The sequence below is a fragment of the Acipenser ruthenus genome, chromosome 5 (genome assembly GCF_902713425.1).
Source record: "Acipenser ruthenus chromosome 5, fAciRut3.2 maternal haplotype, whole genome shotgun sequence".
NCBI lineage: Eukaryota > Metazoa > Chordata > Actinopteri > Acipenseriformes > Acipenseridae > Acipenser > Acipenser ruthenus.
The window spans coordinates 2887727-2905171 of NC_081193.1; positions in this window are offsets into that span (position 1 = coordinate 2887727).

The window sequence follows — 17445 nt, forward strand, 5'->3', positions numbered from 1 at the left end:
ATTATTTTCACATAGAGTTTTTTTTTTTTACATTTTTTTTTATTATTATTAGAACAGGATCGAATATAATAGGAATATATGGATGTAGCCTGGCCAGGCATACTACCACTCAATGACGAGGAGTAGACAGCAAACGTATTATGCTGTATGCTACATGCTAACAAACAGAACATTAGATTACATTATGGGGCAAGCTCAAATCAACTCTTCTTCATTATATGGCAAGTATTACTTGCAAAATATGGCATGTTCATGACCATTGGTTTTTTCATAACCAGAATATCATATCAGAATATATATTGAAAGGACAACTGGTTCCTTTTTATATTTCTCTGAAGAACAAAGTATACCATATGCTGTACTCAAACGTGACCTCATATATTTTAAGTACCATCATTGAGCTGTGGTTGTGGTAAAATGTGCTAGTAAAAAAAGAAAACACATTTAATAATTTTTGTAGCTTTGAAGTTCCTACCGGCAAACAGAAATCAAACGTTGTACCAGCGTTTTATAAACTGATAAAATTGGAGCCTTTGGAGTGTTATGGGTATTGCATCATTTATACTGCAGGATTACAAGGATTCTTTTCTCATATATGAACAGTAGGATTGCCGTGTCAAATTGAAAGGTCCTTGTTGAATTGCTAGTTTTATTTATTATACGAAACCATGTCATTAAAAGGAACCCACATTTTCCAATCATGAAATTTGCATTCCAATATGTTTAGCCTTTTTGATGCCTCTGTAAATATAAAAGTCTCTAGGTGTGCCTCTAATAACTTTACATTTTTTGAATAAAATCTTTGTTGCATTTTATATCCAAACAACATCATCTATATAATCTATATAAACTTCTATAGATATCAACTTTGCAATGTTCCTCTTTAAATGGGCATTAGAAAATACAGCAGTATCTTCAGGTGTGTGCTTGCATTCTTACAAGTTCTACAATATTAAAAATATTCATTCTTCTGCCCTGAAATGTAGTTTGATGCCTCTGAACCAGGAGGGAGGCAGTTTGAGCAGCTTGTTGACTGTAAAGAGAGGTAGGTTGAAATGCGCAGTACCTGGCTTGATAACTGTTGGTAGCTGATACTGATTGAACATTTGCAAAGTTTCATGTCTGATATTGATATGATGGTATATGTGATTTTGGATTAGGTTTTAATCATGCTCCTAAAATAGAGCAAAGCTGACAATACCATCTGAATAGAGTCATTATTTGAGCCCTCGTTTAGTTTGTTAATTTGCCCTAAATCACAAGTAGGTTATGCAGGCTAGTAAAAACTTGTTTCCATGATGTATTTTTTAAACCCAGCTTCAGATGATGTTACCAAATTTCACACCCAAGCACTAAAACCATGGAATTACTGCTTCATGTCTTTTCAATGCACATGGAATTGATGGTGGACATCTGTTTCCAAACCAACCACTTTCAACACGCATGGCATCTACAGTGCTATGTGTTTGGGTAACACCACAGATTCCAACCAGTGTAACCTATTTATGCCCTTGTCGGTGTATCTTTCAATTTTTTAATTTGCAATGCAATGTGTGGTTTCTCCCTGCAATCTCATTATCACTGATATACTGATGCAGTAAACAGATACTATTCAAAATAAACCATTCACATTTAAACTCTAATAATACAAGAATACAGCGTCATCCATGTATTTTCCATTGTATTTCAGATTTTTAATCCCTTTGTGATTAAAGCCTGAATCGCACGGGACTAAACATCACTACCTCCTTCCTCCACCGGCATACTCATATACTACAGACACAGCTTTATGGTTTGGAAATGACAGTAGAGAACAACACAAATAAAACGATTCATATTTAATATCATAGGCAGGCACATATGTAACGCTTGAACACACAAGTGATTTAAAGAGTTGGAAGGCATTCCTTAGTGACATAGCCTGCTGGCATACTCATCATACAATATATTACAATGGATGATGCCTGGATTCCTATTTTATCTTACTGTTGTGCTTCATATCTTTATTTTAGCAGGTGCTGTGAGCTATTAGATATCATTTATGTATGGAACCAATGAAGTGCATATATCAAAAAAGTTATTTTTGCTCAAAAACTGCTCGAGGTACTTGATCAAACTCTAAGGGCTTGTTTATAGCTGTTTGGAATAATATAAATGTATTCTGTCTCATGCAGATGCATGGCACATACAGTTTTGATTCAGTTTTCCCATGCCATATTTACCAGACAGTGAATGTAACTCCCTCCTCTAAAATATCAGTAGTCACTTAGCAAATACTTGTATACTTACACGTAATTACAATGTTACTATATATAGTTACAATATATATTGTATTGTAATTTCAATCAGATTTTCCACTGGAACTATTTTTAAACATATACAAGGAAAGCATGTGTTATGAGCAAGATGACTTTTTGAATAGCTTTTTAAAGTTTAAGTCACTAGAACCCAGAAATTAATTCCAGTTTTATATGTACATTTTGGTGGTCTGAGAGAATGCTAGAGGCTGTTGTTGTTTTGTTGGGTGATGTTTTTGAAGGCAGCCATGTGTAGTAGATTATTTCAAAAGACTAATATCAGAAAATGGAATGTTTAAAGCTTGAAAGATAATAAGGCTGTTAAGCTCTCCAGCTGGGAATTTAAGTACAGTCTTTAAATGGCTATTTTTGAATCAATTATTTCCACATTGTACAGTCATATGGTTTGTAGCTACAGCAAACAGAAGAAATCAAAAATACAGATTACATCAGTCCCCAAAGTGTATAGCTTCTAATTAGGTTTGATAATAACAAGTGTCACCCTTTAGGTGCTCAATTTAATATCCACTTAAAATAAAACCATCACGTTCTGGGCAGCAAAGGTCATAACAATCTAACTGCAGCAAAACTATTCTTACACGTGGTGAAGAAAGACAAGCTAAAGCAGGCAAGAGTAAGAGAATACAGTGAGTCAGAGATTCCGAGCTTCATCAACGCTAACCAACAAAGACAAGTAAAGGAACCAGATGCCTTTCTTATTGCTTTCAGTGGAGAAAAAATAGATTTTTCTTAAAGTGCTTGTAGAAAATACTTGTATAAATCTTGCATGTTGTGCACTTTCATTCACTATACAGATCTCAAATATCCAGCTCCGAAAGAAACTTATGATATTGATATTTCAAATCATGACATCTAGTAGCACACTAGGTACAAGTGCCTTCCAGGAAATCTGTTACACTTGCACTTCCTGTGTCATTTCACCTCAGCAGTGTCTTTGCGGTCACGCATCTTTCTGGCTGCAAAGCTTGTCAGTCATTAGGGGAAGCAGCTTGTTGATTACTGACAGGAGAGGCCCTGAAGAGGTGGAGACAATTTCACACTGCAAGATTATAAGAAAACAAGGCTTGCAAACTGATATTTCTTAACCCTAGTGTAGTACCAAATGTTATCTTTTAAAATATAGACATCTTTTCAGAACTATATAATGAATACGTGTGCACTGCATGGCATATTTATGGAAGTATTTTGTTGGTACAATCACTTTAAAAGATTATTCAATTGCATCAACATATAATATGATTTCTAATCGGATTGCTGCATCTCATATTATCTCTACTAGTTTCTCATAGTTGCATACTGTAGGCTTACTACTTTCATTGTTTTGTAAATGGGCCCTTTTTAATAGAAGTTATATCTTTATAGCACTCATTCATTTTTCTACTTGTCTATTTCTGTACATGTAAAATGTTTAGTTCAGTATTATTTAGTATTTAAAGTATTTTAGTATTATTTTGGCATGTGTAAATGTGTTGTCATCACTGAGTTACTCTTTGTTCCTCAATAGCGACGGGGAGTAATTCAACATTAAAGACAAAGTATAAAATATCTAAATGCTATGCAGAAATAACTATGCAGAGTTTCATGAAAATTCACCTTTGTTTAGTAGTTTTTTTTAAACAAGGACAAGAAAAACTGTTTCTTTTTTGCTTTGACATCTGATTTCTTGGTAACACTTTACATTGGGTCTCTAATAACTGTATAAGTTACATAGGATATACATGTTATTATGCATAGTTACAATGTACTTAACATGTAAATGTAAGTACACAATTGTATCCGAAAAGGGTTCAGGTCTATGTTAGGTTTAGAGTTTTATCATGTAACTATGCACAATAACACTGTAAGTACACATTTAATTACTAAGTAACTGCTATGTAAATATACAGTAATTTGAGACAATATGCAAAGGGTTAACGATTTCTCTTAATCTATAACAGATATTGAAATGTGTTTTTTTAAATATAATCTTCGAGAATTTAAATTTGGTCTTTATATAAGGGAACTGGTATTCCAAGATTTTGAACAGTCGTGGCAATACTGTAGATTTTTATTATTATTATTTGTTTATTTAGCAGACGCCTTTATCCAAGGTGACTTACAGAGATTAGGGTGTGTGAACTATGCATCAGCTGCAGAGTCACTTACAACTACGTCTCACCCGAAAGACGGAGCACAAGGAGGTTAAGTGACTTGCTCAGGGTCACACAATGAGTCAGTGGCTGAGGTGGAATTTGAACCGGGGACCTCCTGGCTACAAGCCCGTTTCTTTAACCACTGGACCACACAGCCTCCTCCAATTTTCCAAAAAGTGTGGACCAGAAGATGACTATGTTACTGCAATAATAAAAACAAGGATTAATTATAGTCAAAATAAACACTTACTACCAAAAGGTCAGTATTCCGTAATCCAGGAAGGCATTTTTAGTCTTGGAAGATTTGTTTCTCTTATTGTAAGATAGATTTTCAAGTTATGTCAGTGCTGCTTGTTGTCTATTACATCTGTGAGATGAAGACACCTCTATAGTGGTGGAAACTTGGGACTACAGTTCATGTTTTGTTTTTGCCAAAGAAAAATCAGAATTCAAGTTTAATTCCCTGTGCTCTTTTTATTTGTAACTTCATCTTTACTAATGGGAATATACTGGCCATGTGGAACCGAGCACAAAACCACATTTCTTTTTGCAACATTATTTTTGTAGGAGGTACTTTTTACAGTTGTTTTTGGGTACAGATTAATATCAATTATATCTTAAGCAATAACAGTTCAGTATCATCCTTCATTAAACAATTTATGCACTTTAAATCCAATTGCTTACATCATTTTTTAAAATCCTAATTCTCCCTGGACTTTGAGTTCAGAGTTGACTTCTCACTAAATATTTATAGTATGTTTTCAATGTTCGTATTTCATTGTAATTATTAGTGCAGTTTCTGCTGTAGGACAGCATTATAATAAGTGATACATTAAGATGGTGCATTTTTGTCCTGACAAAAAATAGGTTATTGGGTTCCAAATATGAAGCATGGTATAGAAGCTTAGAAGCCCATATCTACTATGCAATACAACATGCTGATGCAAAGGATGTCTATGATGCTATTGAGGGTTACTACCCATATCATTATCGACTTACGTTTGCATCATTATGACAACATGAAACTGGTCACACTCAGCCTCAGCCGATTGAGCAAAGCTACAATGTTGCATGTTTATTGCAGTTCCGTTTATCCAGCTTTGCAAAAACCTTGGTTCCACGCAAATGCAAGAATTATATCTCCCCTAATTCAGATGCTCACATTTTAAAGCCCTTGTCCAGAAAGCATTTAAGTAATAGCTAAATGGGGCAGCAGTGTAGAGTAGTGGTTAGGGCTCTGGACTCTTGACCAGAGGGTCATGGGTTCAATCCCTGGTGGGAACACTGCTGTTGTACCCTTGAGCAAGGTACTTTACCTAGATTGCTCCAGTAAAAACCCAACTGTATAAATGGGTAATTGTATGTAAAAAAAAAAGTGATATTGTAAGTCGCCCAGGATAAGGGCGTCTGCTAAGAAATAAATAATAATAATAATGATAACTAATAACACAACACACACTCTTTCTGAGCATGGTTTTAGGAAAGGGAGATCGTGTCTAACTAACCTGCTTGATTTTTTTGAGGATGCAACATCAACAATGGATAATTGCAAAGCATATGACATGGTTTATTTAGACTTCCAGAAAGCTTTTGACAAAGTCCCGCATAAAAGATTAATTCTAAAACTGAACGCAGTAGAGATTCAAGGAAATGCATGCACATGGATTAGGGAGTGGTTAACATGTAGAAAACAGAAAGTACTGATTAGAGGAGAAACCTCAAAATGGAGCAAGGTAACCAGTGGTGTACCACAGGGATCAGTATTAGGTCCTCTGCTATTACTAATCTACATTAATGATTTAGATTCTGGTATAGTAAGCAAACTTAAGAACATAAGAACATAAGAAAGCTTACAAACGAGAGGAGGCCATTCAGCCCATCTTGCTCACTTGGTTGTTAGTAGCTTATTGGTCCCAGAATCTCATCAAGCAGCTTCTTGAAGGATCCAAGGGTGTCAGCTTCAACAACATTACTGGGGAGTTGGTTCCAGACCCTCACAATTCTCTGTGTAAAAAAGTGCCTCCTATTTTCTGTTCTGAATACCCCTTTAGCTAATCTCCCTCCCCCGCACCCCCTCCTGCTCCAACCACTTCACCCACTGCATCCCCTACTAACCCACCCTCCTTCTCCACCTTCTCTCCCCTCTCATACTCTGACCTCTCCTCCCTGCTCCAGGGCCACAAACCCACCATGTGTGCCCTGGACCCCCTCCCCACTCACCTCTTTCAAGCTGCTGCTCCTGCTCTACTTCCCTTCATCTCCTCCCTTCTCAACACCTCTCTCCTTTCTGGTCTCTTTCCCTCTGCCTTTAAACAAGCCTCTATCACTCCCCTCCTCAGAAAACCTACCCTCGACCCCACCTCCCTCCAGAGCTACTGTCCTGTCTCCCTCCTACCCTTCCTCTCCAAAACCCTCGAGCGGGCTGTACACCGCCAGCTCTCTGCATTCCTGTCCAACCACTCTCTGCTCGACCCTCTCCAATCTGGCTTCCGCTCTGCTCACTCTGCTGAAACCGCCCTCCTGTCTGTCACCAACTCACTAAACTCTGCCCGAGCTGCCTCTCTCTCCTCTGTCCTAATTCTCCTCGACCTCTCTGCTGCCTTTGACACTGTAGATCACTCTATTCTACTATCCTCTCTCGCTGACCTGGGAATCTCTGGCACTGCTCTGGTCTGGTTCTCCTCCTACCTCTCCAACCGCATTTACTAGGTAACCTGGCGTGGAGCAACCTCCACACCTCGCCCTCTCTCAACAGGAGTCCCCCAAGGGTCAGTCTTGGGTCCTCTCCTGTTCTCTCCCTACACCCGCTCCCTGGGCCCCATCATCGCATCCTATGGTTTCTCATACCATTTCTATGCTGATGATGCTCAGATTTTCCTCTCCTTCCCCACCTCTGACTCCACCATCCCCTCCCGTATCTCTACTTGTCTGTCTGCTATCTCCTCCTGGATGCACTCGCATCACCTCAAACTCAACCTCTCTAAATCTGACCTCCTTTTCTTTCCCTCCTCCTCCTCCCCCTCCTCTGATCTCTCTATCTCCGTTCCTCTGGAATCTACCACACTCTCTCCCTCCTCCTCCGCTAAGAACCTCGGAGTCACCCTGGACCCCTGCCTCTCTTATTCCCAGCACATCTCCACTCTGGCACGCACTTGCCGATTCTTCCTGAGCAACATACGAAGAATCTGACCCATCCTCACCAAGTATGCCACCAAGCTCCTGGTCCAGGCCCTGGTACTCTCCCGCCTAGGCTACTGCAACTCCCTCCTGGCTGGCCTCCCTGCGTCCGCCACCCATCCGCTCCAGCTCATCCAGAACTTCGCTGCTTGCCTGGTGTTCTCTCTTCATCGCTTCTCCCATGCAACTCCACTGCTCCGCTCACTCCACTGGCTCCCTATCACCGCTCGCATCCAGTTCAAGACTCTTGTACTAGCCTACAGATGCCTTGACCAGACTGCATCCAGCTACCTCCAGACCCTCATCTCTCCCTACACCCCCACTCGACCTCTTTTTCACTAGAAGACTGGCTCAACCTCCTCTACACTCCCCTGCCTCCAGAGCCCGCTCCTTCTCCACCCTCGCCCCGCAGTGGTGGAATGACCTTCCTACAGATGTCAGGACTGCCTAGTCCCTGACCACCTTCCGGCGCCTCCTCAAGACTCACCTCTTCAGACAGCACCTGCAGAACTCCTCTTTTTTTCCCTCTGGACACTCTTCCTTAAATGCGCTTTACTTACTCTTATCTGCCCCCTATTTTACTGCATTTAATCCTGTACTTTAGAGTACTGTAATCTGTCAAGTGTTATTTAATCTGGAGTATTTTGTATTTAATTATATCCTGATGTAATTATCTGCTCCGTTACTGAACCGTATTTTGTCACACTTGTACTTGCTAGAACCAAAGTCATTATATTTACCTTGCTCTTAATTGTATTATTACTTGTACTGTGATTCTTGAAATGTTTTTTTTGTAGCGTTTCAGTGCTGTACAGACATTCTATGTCGATATCCCTTAATGCTTCAGCTTTATTTGGATGATTGCCGTTACCTTGTTTTAATTTCCCGTTTCTCTCCAGTTTCTCTGAGATACGAATGTACCAGCTTTACATAATTTTTTTAACATAGTTTCATTTTGTTGATCATTAATGAACATTTCTGTGCTGTGGATGTTGTTGAGTGATTGAAAACAAGATATTTTGTGTTTGAATTGAAAGTGATGTACTTGAGGAGTCAAAGTCAAGGATATTTTACTCTAGAGGAATTATTACTTTTACTGTGGTATTATGCCTTTTTTCCAAATGGATCAGGATGCAAATATAGCCCTCATCCATATATTATATTTTATAAAACAACCAAATGAGCAAGATGGGCTGAATGGCCTCCTCTTGTTTGTAAACTTTCTTATGTTCTTATATATATATATATATATATATATATATATATATATATATATATATATATATATATATAGTCTGTGTGTCTAGCCAAGAAGGAAAATCATTATTTGGATTTTGGTTTTAAAAAAAGCTGACTTATTACAAGTATAGTTTTTGCTGTGTTGTTCATCTCTACATGGCTGGACTAGTTGGCTCAATGACTGGTTGTCTACTTTCAAGATATTTTCCTCTGGGGAGCCAGGTTTCCAATGAGGGCTCTTTCCCTTGCTGTGTGAAGTTGACGTTTATTGTGCTGTTCCTCTTGTGTGTAGTAGCTGTACTTTACTTTCACTTTTAGTTTGTCAGTCACCTTGGTAAAGGCATCTGCCAAATAAATAAATAAATAATAATATATAATAATAAGGCAATGCAGAGCCTTTTAAACAAGCAGTAAAGACCCACACAACAATGCAGTCAGTTTATTTGACTTTACACGCAACATGTTCCAGGTGTTTCTCCAGGCAATGGGCAGCAGATCACAGGACTCAGATCCTTGTAGAACTGTGGGTTATGCCAAGAACTGTGAAGGTGTCTGCTGCTTCCCGATGCTATTATTTTTGGGTCTCAAATACAAAATGTAAACATGTTTTAGTGTCTAATATGGTTATAAAGGTTTCAATCTAATGCTTTGAGCTACATAATTGCTGTTTGGATTTTAAAATAAACTTGGAAAGGAACTACAACCCGGTTTAAGCGTTTTCTGTGAGTATTGGGCGTTCGCACTGGCACTGGAGTGACACATAGCTGGAATCAGAACACATCGATCTGGCCGGTCCCCATAAATGAATGTATTCACATGTGTGGGTCTCTATGGATGAATGGTGGTAGTTATTAATTCAATATGTTGGTATTTACAAGGAGTGTGTAGATACTCTGATTCATTTTGTCGGCAGGTATTAAAATATACTGAAAAAAAAATCTGTCCATTTCCCAAAAGAAAATCTGCTTTTTCCTCATTTACCTACATCTTTACAATTGAGTAACCATCAATGCCAATGAACTTCGCATGGGGTGATTTAGGAGCGAGTCACTCTGAATTATCTACCATTCTGGGAAATGTATTTGTTTGTCGAGTTTAATCAGAGGTTAAATCTTGCCCAGGACTACAATCCCACAATTCACTGCATAGAGGTTATGTTCATTGGAGAGCAACGCTTTTGATCACGACAGATTCTATATTAAATCACACTGATTTACCTTCGACTCCAGCAGTGTGTTTTATTATTGTCATCTTTACATTTTGATTCAGGGAAGGAGCATTAAAAGTCATCCATCAACAGTCCTTGGCTACAGGAATCTGACTCAGTACAATTTATCTGCCCTTGACTAACCAAGCCCTTGGAATAAAACATACTACTAAAGGTTTCAATAAATCTCCAACTACCCAGAATAGCATATCCGGACCAGTTAATCTCTATGTGCTTGTTTTTCCTGTGTCATATTAACATTGCAGGAGACCTTAGCAAGTAGATTTAATAGGGGTATATAATCACATTGACTTTCAATGGGAAAATCATTTCCATAACCGAGCTGTGAAGGGTCTGGTACACTGTCAATCAAACATCCCTGCATTCAACTGGAAGCAGAGTCAAATGTCAAATACAAAAAGTGGTGTTCTTTAAACCTATACTGTATTTGCATTCACCAAAAGAAAATATATAAAATGGGTAGGGAGCATGGTTTGAATGGAGTGAGAAAGTATTTTCAGTGCTAGGCAGTTAAAACAGCAGCGGGTGTACATAAATAAAATACAATAAAATGTAATTTGGAGGTACTTAACATTTACTTATTTTTTATTTTTAGAAGCATATGCAATATGCAGAAGGAAAAATTAGGCCAATTGCTAGACATGACCAAAATCATGTGGAATTGCTTACATTGTATAATTGATTATCAAGACACTTTTTGAAAATGTGTATACAGCTGCAAGCAACTTTATAGAAGAACATAAATCTAAAAATAGTACAAAACCAGACTAGGAAAAAATGATACATTTTATAAAATATATTGAACACAAACACACACACACACACACACACACACACACACACACACACATATACAGACGTGCTCAAATTTGTTGGTACCCCTCCACAAAAAACGAAGAATGCACAATTTTCTCTGAAATAACTTGAAACTGACAAAAGTAATTGGCATCCACCATTGTTTATTCCATATTTAATAGAAATCAGACTTTGCTTTTGATTTTTTATTCAACATAATATTGTAAATAATAAAACAAATGAAAATGGCATGGACAAAAATGATGGGACCGCTAACCTAATATTTTGTTGCACAACCTTTAGAGGCAATCACTGCAATCAAACGTTTTCTGTAGCTCTCAATGAGACTTCTGCACCTGGTAGTTTGGCCCACTCTTCCTGAGCAAACTGCTCCAGCTGTCTCAGGTTTGATGGGTGCCTTCTCCAGACTGTAAGTTTCAGCTCTTTCCATAGATGTTCGATAGGATTCAGATCAGGACTCATAGAAGGCCACTTCAGAATAGTCCAATGTTTTGTTCTTATCCATTCTTGAGTGCTTTTAGCTGTGTGTTTTGGGTCATTATCCTGTTGGAGGACCCATGACCTGCGACTGAGACAGAGCTTTCTGACACTGGGCAGTACGTTTCACTCCAGAATGCCTTGATAGTCTTGAAATTTCATTGTGCCCTGCACAGATTCAAGGCACCCTGTGCCAGGCGCAGCAAAGCAGCCCCAAAACATAACCGAGCCTCCTCCATGTTTCACTGTAGGTATGGTGTTCTTTTCTTTGAAAGCTTCATTTTTTCGTCAGTGAACATAGAGCTGATGTGACTTGCCAAAAAGCTCCAGTTTTGACTCATCTGTCCAAAGAACATTCTCCCAGAAGGATTGTGGCTTGTCAATATGCATTTTAGCAAATTCCAGTCTGGCTTTTTTATGTTTTTCTGTCAAAAGTGGAGTCCTCCTGGGTCTTCTTCCATGGAGCCCACTTTCGCTCAAAAAGCGACGGAGCGAACAGCAGTGTGGAGTAGTGGTTAGGGCTCTGGACTCTTGACCAGGGGGTTGTGGGTTCAATCCCCAGTGGGGGACACTGCTGTTGTACCCTTGAGCAAGGTACTTTACCTAGATTGCTCCAGTAAAAATCCAACTGTATAAATGGGTAATTGTATGTAAAAATAATGTGATATCTGTATAATGTGAAATCTTGTAACAATTGTAAGTCGCCCTGGATAAGGGCGTCTGCTAAAAAATAAATAATAATAATAATAATAATAATGGTGCGATCAGAAACTGACGTACCTTCACCTTGGAGTTCAGCTTGTATCTCTTTGGCAGTTATCCTTGGTTCTTTTTCTACCATTCGCACTATCCTTCTGTTCAATCTGGGGTTGATTTTCCTCTTGCGGCCGCGCCCAGGGAGGTTGGCTACAGTTCCATGGACCTTAAACTTCTTAATAATATTTGCAACTGTTGTCACAGGAACATCAAGCTGCTTGGAGATGGTCTTGTAGCCTTTACCTTTACCATGCTTGTCTATTATTTTCTTTCTGATCTCCTCAGACAACTCTCGCCTTTGCACACAATGATACCAAACAGCACAGTGACTACTTTTCTCCATTTAAATAGGCTGAATGACTGATTACAAGATTGGAGACATGTGTGATACTAATTAAAGAAACTAATTAGTTTGAAATATCACTATAATCCAATTATTTATTATCTTTTCTAAGGGGTACCAACAAATGTGTCCAGGCCATTTTAGAATATCTTTGTAGAAAAAGCAATAATTCATCTCTTTTCACAGCTGCTTTGCTTTATTCTATGACATACCAAAGGCATGCAAGTATACATGATAAAATAGCTTTTAATTTCATCACTTTTCAGGAGGAATGAAGCATTATTTCAATGAGCTGTAAGGGTACTGTCACAAAGACGGCCAGAGTGGGTGGCGTCAGACCAGAAGCAGGAAGGAATACAGAGAGACTTGGGGTTTTGGTATAGCTGAGCGCGTGATCGCGCTCAGCATTTAATAAACAGAACAGAAAATAAAAAGGTTGTAACAAAACACAAAACAGGACACGGCACTGGTAGCCAAAATAAACAGGTAGACAAAACGGACAGACACTAACAAACAGGGACGAACAAACACGGTGAGAAACACTTATTATTCTTCTTCTTGTTATTATTTTTATCTCCTCTCTCTCTCCCGTTCTTTCGCCCTGAACACCCAACCCCGACTGAATGAAACGTGCATCTATATATACTGTTGTGCTGGGATTCAATTACTAATTAATTACTCACTTGAATCCCAGCACGTGAATTCATTACGTGAAACCCCGTGTTCACATATTATATTTTAAATGCACGTGCGTGATGTGCAATCCCGTGCCTAAATACAAATATACAATTTAAACACACGTGAAACACAGACCCGTTTATATCCCGTGTACCAATCTATACACCAACATTAACATACGCACCATACATACAACACAGAACACACAAATGCACACAGGGGCGGGGCACTTTGCCACATATACCCCCCCTTGTGCGCAGCACACATGGCCTCAACGGCCACCTCCCCCCTTAAATACCCAGCAGTCCAGGCCAAAGTCTCGGGCTGGGAAGGGAGGCTTCAGTGGGCCCATGTCTGGAAATGCTATCAGCTCCCCTGCCGGTAGTGGCACGGCTGACAGCATGCTGGTCCCGTCCTGCAGCGAAAAAGCTGCGGGGGCAGGTGGTCCCCCGACCTCCCCCTTCTTCGTAGCCGGCAGCTCCCTCCTGTGGGGCTCCGGCCACAAGAACTCCTGCAGCGAAACTGCTGCTGGGGAAAGTGGTCTCCAGACCTTGTCCCCCTTCTTCGTGGCCGGCAGCTCCAATTTCTGGGGCTCCGGCCACCGTACTCCCTGTGGAGGTACGGGCAGCAGAGGCAGCTCCTGCTCCTCTGCTCCGGGCGGTGGCGGAAGCAGAGGCAGCTCCCGCTCCTCTGCACCTGGTGGTGGTGGAGGCAGAGGCAGCTCCTGCTCCTCTGCTCCTAGTTGAGGAAGCGGTGGAGGTGGCGGAGGCAGAGGCAGCTCCTGCTCCTCTGCTCCTTCCGGTGGAGGTGGCGGAGACAGAGGCAGCTCCTGCTGCTCTGTTCCTGGAGGTGGTGGAGGCAGAGGCAGCTCCTGCTCCTCTGCTCCTTCCGGTGGAGGTGGCGGCGCTGGCTCCCTCCGCTGTGGCGGCTGGGCTGGTGCGCGCCGTGCTGCCTTCAGCAGCATGAATAGAGGCTGCTGGGGGACACCAGCCTCCTGCCCCTCTCCCCTCCAAAAATTTTCAGGGGGTTGGGCCTGTAACTCCTCCCCTTCCGGCTCTTGGGGCTGAACCAGCAGGCATTTTCCCTCTGCTGGTGGCTTGGGTCCCAGAGCTGTGGAAGCCCAGACTTGCCTCCCTTTGGGCTGTGGACGCACCGACTCCTCCCTTTTGGGCTGTGGACGCACCGACTCCTCCCTTTTGGGCTGTGGACGCACCGACTCCTCCCTTTTGGGCTGTGGACGCACCGACTCCCCCCTCTTGGGCTGTGGACATTCGGGCTCCCCCCACTCAGGCGTAGGACGTTCGGGCTCCTCCCACTCAGGCGTAGGATGTTCGGGCTCCTCCCACTCCGGCGTAGGACGTTCGGGCTCCTCCCACTCAGGCGTAGGATGTTCGGGCTCCTTCCACTCAGGCGTAGGACGTTCAGGCTCCTTCCGCTTGGGCTGTGGACGCTCAGGCTCCTCCCGTTTGGGCTGTGGACGCTCAGGCTCCTCCCATTTGGGCTGTGGACGCTCAGGCTCCTCCCGCTCGGGCTGTGGACGCTCAGGCTCCTCCCATTTGGGCTGTGGACGCTCAGGCTCCTCCCGCTTGGGCTGTGGACGCTCTGGCTCCTCCCGCTTGGGCTGTGGACGCTCTGGCTCCTCCCGCTTGGGCTGTGGACGCTCTGGCTCCTCCCGCTTGGGCTGTGGACGCTCTGGCTCCTCCCGCTTGGGCTGTGGACGCTCTGGCTCCTCCCGCTTGGGTACTGGCGAGCTGGCATAGGGGCATCCTGACCAGTCATGTCCCCCTTCCTCACACCGCCCGCACCAGCTCGGTGGAACCTCGGAGCAGTCCCTCCAGCGGTGATCCACCTCTCTGCACCAGGTGCACCAGGGGAACAGGTTCTCTGGCTCCTCTGGTCGCTGTTGCACTTGTGGTTGGGGCGGTGGGAGCAGCAGTCTACCTCCCCCTGCTGGTGGTGGAGACTGAGGCGACCCCTGCTCCTCCCTCTCCTGATGGACAGGGCAGTGGGCCACGAAGTGCCCACCTCCGCAGATGGGGCATCGTTGGGGTAGCTGTCCGAGGGGGTACCAGGGGCAGTTGGTGCTGGAATGCCCAGGCTCAGCACAGCAGTAACACCCGGGCTGCTGTTCCTCCTCCTCCTCACCTTGGAAGGGGCAGATCGCCACCGTGTGTCCTTGGACCCCACAGGCCATGCACCAGCCTTGGTCCTCGAGGCCCCCGAAGAGGTCCTCCAGGTCCCGGCAGCCGTCTCTCCAGCCTTCCATTTTCCCCTCGGGGTGCACCAACCAGTCCCATATTTCTCGGGACGGTGGGGAACCCGGTGGCAGTGGGGTGGCTACTGCTGGTTGGGGTGACCGCTGCTTCTGCTGCTTCCTGCAACTCTTTCTCCCCATCCCTCTTCTTGCTCTTACTTTTTTTTTTTTTTTTTTTTTTTTTGTAATCCAGACCCCTCCTGGTCTGACGCTTGGAGGCGCGGCTATCCCACGAAGACACCACGTGTCACAAAGACGGCCAGAGTGGGTGGCGTCAGACCAGAAGCAGGAAGGAATACAGAGAGACTTGGGGTTTTGGTATAGCTGAGCGCGTGATCGCGCTCAGCATTTAATAAACAGAACAGAAAATAAAAAGGTTGTAACAAAACACAAAACAGGACACGGCACTGGTAGCCAAAATAAACAGGTAGACAAAACGGACAGACACTAACAAACAGGGACGAACAAACACGGTGAGAAACACTTATTATTCTTCTTCTTGTTATTATTTTTATCTCCTCTCTCTCTCCCGTTCTTTCGCCCTGAACACCCAACCCCGACTGAATGAAACGTGCATCTATATATACTGTTGTGCTGGGATTCAATTACTAATTAATTACTCACTTGAATCCCAGCACGTGAATTCATTACGTGAAACCCCGTGTTCACATATTATATTTTAAATGCACGTGCGTGATGTGCAATCCCGTGCCTAAATACAAATATACAATTTAAACACACGTGAAACACAGACCCGTTTATATCCCGTGTACCAATCTATACACCAACATTAACATACGCACCATACATACAACACAGAACACACAAATGCACACAGGGGCGGGGCACTTTGCCACAGGTACCAACAAATTTGAGCATGTCTGTATATATATATATATATATATATATATATATATATATATATATATATATATATATATATATATATATATATATCAAGGGAGGCTCCATGCAGTCAGTTCTATGTGAACACTGGAGACACCAAATGTTTCACTGAGTGATTTCATAGATGTGTTAACCCCCCGGTCTCTTTAAAATGATTGTGCATTTCCCTTACATGACACTGATTCAGGAGAAGAAAAAAAAGTTGGGTATTAAAAAAAAAAAATGTTAATGTTGCATTTTATCAAACAGTCACACTGGTGCACAGCTCATGCCATGTTAAATCATCATAGCCACGGACTGACACACTTTCCCAAAGGAACTGACCATTTCTAATTAGCCTTAAATGTCTCCTTTTCTCATTTTAATAACACATGTGGAATCATTTTAGCAAGTGAATTGTGACTGTGGTAGATATCTTGAATCTGAGTTTACAAATGGTGGAGTTCAATACCTGATCATTTACCAACATTAAATAGACTAATATCTATAAACTCTGCATACACACCTGATATTTATATGCAGTACAGCAGATAAACAATGGTAAAAACAAATGCCACACCCGCTGGTCGAGAGACAACCAGTTGACTATAGCTTTCGCAACTTAACTGCTTAATTTAAACCTTGTCCTTCTCTCACTGCACAGGAACTTTGGTTTCTGCGTCACCAGCTCTGACTCCCAGGATGAATGAACAGGCGCCACAAGCCACGTGAGCAAGTTCAAATATCTTATTAGACATTGTGACAGAGAGAGAAGGTATTCGAACTGCAAATCTCCCTCCCGACCAGAAGAGGCACTGTGTAAGATGGGTAGCATGCTTCCACCTTGACTGGCGGACTCGACGTTAGGCAGAAACTGGAAGTCGGACATTTTGTGACATCATTGTGATCAGCTGCAGTCCAGGCAGTGATTGGATAAGCCCTGGCGCCAGGCTGATCGAGGGGAGGAGTTCTGGTAGTACAAAGGGACAAAGCCAGAGCGATGTGTTTTGTTTGTTTGTGTTTGTTCTGTTTGCAGAGGATTAGGAGCACAGGAGCTGCAGCCTAAAAGCCAGAACAAAGCACAAGTAAGTACAGTACTGCACAACATTGGGAGATGGAAAGCACGCTGCCGTGCACAAGAC